Source organism: Arachis duranensis, chromosome 1 (genome assembly GCF_000817695.3).
Source record: "Arachis duranensis cultivar V14167 chromosome 1, aradu.V14167.gnm2.J7QH, whole genome shotgun sequence".
NCBI lineage: Eukaryota > Viridiplantae > Streptophyta > Magnoliopsida > Fabales > Fabaceae > Arachis > Arachis duranensis.
The window spans coordinates 86173970-86178391 of NC_029772.3; the positions used below are offsets into that span (position 1 = coordinate 86173970).

Here is a 4422-nt window from a genome sequence, read left to right on the forward strand (position 1 = left end):
TGGTTCTTCTTTGCTTCCTTTGTCCTGAAATCAAGCAACAAAGTGCATCAAAGTTCTAGTCCAAGTCATGAGTCATGCATCATCCAATTTGTCATATAATTCATGCAAAATTCTCATGAAATCATGTAAAGTGCACAATGTAAGCTTGAATCAAGATGTAAGTAAATATCCACCCTAAACTAGTTTATTTCTTAAGAAAATGCATGAAACTACCCTAAAAACAGTAAAGAAAGGTCAGTGAAACTGGCCAAAATGCCCTGGCATCACAACACCAAACTTAAAGCTTGCTTGTCCCTAAGCAAGTACTGGAACAAGAGAATGATGAATGGAATTCCAAGAGAAATGAGTCATTCTTGTGGAAGTCATGTCCCTGGTTTTATGGTGATTTCATGCATAGCAACTTAGGTTCATTTCTTCACTAGCTTCCAGACCTTTATCATGTCCTAGAATACTCACTTGATTGCATCTCATGAGACTTTTATTCATTGATCCTTTTGTTGTCATTTCAGGGCTTATTTGTGTTCTTAGGCTAAGTGCTCTGTAAGGGGGCAACTCTTTAGAATAAGCTTTCAGCCAACACTCCACGTCGGCTCCGGCCAACACAGAAGATCTCGACCGAGATCGACCTACAGTTTCAGGTAACCCTCGGAACAACACCCCTAAGGACTTACTCTCTCAAGTATCTTTCCCCCATACATGCACACCACAGGCATATGGTTTGTTATTTTCTTTCTTGAGACCTTGGTATCCAGCACCTCTTTGGGTTACTAAGTGCTCTGTAGCAAAGATTGCTCTTGATAGTGGACTTTCAGCTGATAATCCCGGGTTAGTTAACCCAAGTTACCAGGTGATAAAGCACCCCTGAGAGCTTAGTAATCCAAGCAGATCCTTGGTACAAAAACACCACAGACACATCCCTCATGACTCAACCCCTTGGTGCCTAGCCTCTTTTCTTGCTATTTTTCTTTTATTCTTCATTTTCCTTTTTCTTTCCCTTTTTCTTATTAGGATCTTGTTATTTAGTTAGTCTCATAGGGTGTGTTCAAAGCATAGGATTCAGGACAGATAGTTGTCTTCCCACCTTGTTGGTGAACCAACTTAGCTAACTTATGATTACACCATAAACTTAGGAACTTACTCCATAATATGAACTCCACTCTGGTCCTTTATAAAACACTCATTCTCTTTTCATTTGATTAAAAGGGACAAGCATACATTCATTCTCTTTTTATTTGATTAAAAAGGACAAGCATACAATTAAGTAAGGAAAAGATGCAGTGACATTCAGACTAGCAAACATAGACCTAAGCTGTGAGAAACTTAAAAACAGAATTGAAAAGGTTCCAACTAATGAGTAACTATTAATCAAAGGTGCATTTGGACTTCCAATTTTAACATTCTCAGTACATGGAATTAAGTAACAATACAACCTTCGGGTGATGGTTTCTAGTTGTCCTCCTCTTTGTCATCATCCATAGTCTTTTCTACTTCACTTCCTTGGATGAAGGTGCACCATTTCCTCATAAGGTTCCTGCAAAGTTATTAGAAGTTGCTTGTTCCCGAAACACTTGAGAAATAGTTAGCTTGCATGTATGCTTGTGAACTTCTGAACTGAATTTGGTGTGTGAACACCAAACTTAGTTCCTTGCCCAGTACAAAAGTTTGCATACATGCAGAGAACCTCATATCATGTTGTTAATAAAACCATTATTAACTAAAGACTAAACTACGCTAATTGGTTCCCCAGATTGGTTGGAGCTAGCAATGTGTTTTGGGGGTGTAGTGTGATTCTAACTAATATCTTTGGTGGAACACCAAACTTAGAATTACACTTTCACTCTTGGATTGTTTTGGTGTGGAACACCAAACTTAGCTCCTCACAATACTAGGGAAATAACTTGTGATCTTTATTGAAATGAAAATGAAAACGAAACTACCTCAGGTTGGGTTGCCTCCCAACAGAGCGCTCTTAACCATTAACTCTTATTTCATTGCTCAATGCCAGCAGCAACACCAATGCCATCTAAAACAGTATATCAATTACAGATTCATTGAATTTCTCCTAGATTAAGAATTTTCTCTAATATGAAAACAACAAAATCAATTTTTAACCATATCACCAAATCAAATGTGTTGCATTAGCATCAATTTTTAACCATAGATAAGAAATTGAAATTAGATGAAAAGAAATTCTCAATGAAGATAACATCCAAAGGAAATATCATAATAAGGCTTCCTATAATTGTGTGCTTCGCAAGTTTAGGAGAACTATCAATTTTGATTACCCTTTATCAAGAATCTAAAATAGTTTTCTTTCATTTTCTAGAAAGCATTATGCTTCACCTAAAAATATATACTCAAGTTTAGGGGAGCTATTGAGCTTACCTTGGTAGCAAGAACTAAATAGTTTTTCTTCTTTTTACGAATAAAGATTCTGTCTAAAAACTTTTAAGGCTAGCAAATGGTTAAAATAACAGGTCATTTGATATCTCATTTTATTATTAACTTTAAAAATCATGGTCTGATGTTCATGATAATCTCAATGATTTTTTTGTTTTGGGATTAAAGAGAAAATTAGATACCAGAGGAGGAATACAAAGGACAACAGATTCTCTTTACAAAAATGAGCAATCAGAAAAAAGGGTCATCTAAGAAATAAACAGCAAAGAGCAAAAATCAAAATTGAACAAGTGAACATCAGATCTAGAAAAGCAAGGACCTTTTTAAGTCTTCCAACTTCTTCAAGGGTCTGTGAATTCACAATGGGAGCCTGCACACAACACAAAAGCAGTATATTCATAATGTTTATAATTTATTTTTAAGCAGTATATTCACAATGTTTATTACACAGTGAATAGAATGGGCCCTTCAATGTGGTTGTTGCTAAGATCACTACACAAGAAACAGAAAGTTTAATTTCTAGTTCAAATAATTACACAATTGGTGCTTAAGAGGTACTAAATTCTATTGATTAATCAAACAAAACAATGTTTAACATGTCACTCATCAGTAAACACAATAATGAAATTGAAATAACACTTACATTTCTAAGATGGATGGAAAATTCAAATTCCTACCAAGCTCTCCACCCAAATTCAGGCCATCAAGTCTTCTGTCAACCCAAATTACAAGTTTTATGTAGCCTTATTGCACTTAATTAAGCTCTATCAATCAAACAACTAATGAAATATTGAAAATAATAACATTATCATTTCCAACCAATTATATAGAGCATGCAAACAATAACTCAATATTAACCAAAAATAGTTTAAGAAGAGGAGAACTTATCGGTATCATTTGATAATTGATACCATACAATCACCCGAAATATTAAATATCCAACTTCAGATAAGGATGAATCTACAATTTTACCATTTCAAAGCATTTTATATTCAATAACCATCTATAGTTTAGGAGCATTATTTTCCTTTAACTATTTTCTCAATTAAATTGCTGCTCGTCACTTTTAAAAGTTTCTTCCGAACCCTAAAAGTTGAAATCGGACAAAACGTCCAAATTATGTATTGCGATACAGTAAGAGGAGGAACGAACCTCTACACCGGTTTTGGCTTGGAAGTTGACAAAGGAATTCCTCTCCTGTGAAACGCAATCCCTAGCGGCGGATCTGAATGGTAAGGAAGGAAAGGAGAGACTCATCAAAAAGGAAGGAAAGGAGAAGAAAGGAAGGAAAGAAAGCTAACCTGGATCGTCGTAGAGGAAGGCATTGACGATTTTGGTAGAGAAGACACAGAGGACAACAAGGAGAGAGCTGGAGGAGACGTCACCGAAGAAAATCGCCGCTGTAGGAGATGTCATCGATGGAGATCGATGTCGGAGGAGATTTCACCGGAGAAGATCGTCGAAGAACGCAAGAGGATCGGAGATCGACGCAGAGGCCATCTAAGAGAACAACGTCATGGTGTAGTGTTTCAACGAAGTAAGGGTTTCTGAAATTAGGGATTGATAATTCTTGTTTTATACTTAGGGGATAATGGCGGTTCAAAATTGCCCTAATTATAAAAACCGCCACAAATCCAAAAATAAATTATGACATCAATGAAAAATGCCGGAATATCCAAATATTATGGCGGTTCTTCAAAATCGCCATAATATAAATGCCATAAGACAACGTGGTAAGGTACTCAAATGGTGAAGCAGATCAGAAAAGTGGGTTAGCGGCGCCGACTAAGAGGACAAAACACTGGAAATCACAATGCAAAAGACGATGTGGTAAGATACTCAAACTGTAATATACGATAAGGAAGGGTGAGATGCTTTAAAGGACCCTAAAAAAATGGTGGGAGACTATTTTAAAAATAAGACAGAGATATGATTTTTTTCAATTAATAAAAATATTTAAGTAATTTTATTTAATTTTTAAATTTATTTTAAATTAAATAAAATATTAAAATATAATTTATT

At 35.5% G+C, this 4422-nt stretch overlaps 1 long non-coding RNA gene across 1 annotated transcript; it reads right to left on the reverse strand.

Moving 5' to 3' along the window:
- Positions 1 to 2025: 2025 nt before the first annotated feature.
- On the reverse strand, positions 2026 to 3917 carry LOC107491459 (uncharacterized). The gene is made up of 3 exons (XR_008002856.1): positions 3702 to 3917; positions 3553 to 3625; positions 2026 to 2770 (listed from the first exon to the last, which is right to left on the reverse strand). It is a non-coding gene; the product is annotated as an uncharacterized LOC107491459 (long non-coding RNA).
- Between the last annotated feature and the right edge of the window lie 505 nt (positions 3918 to 4422).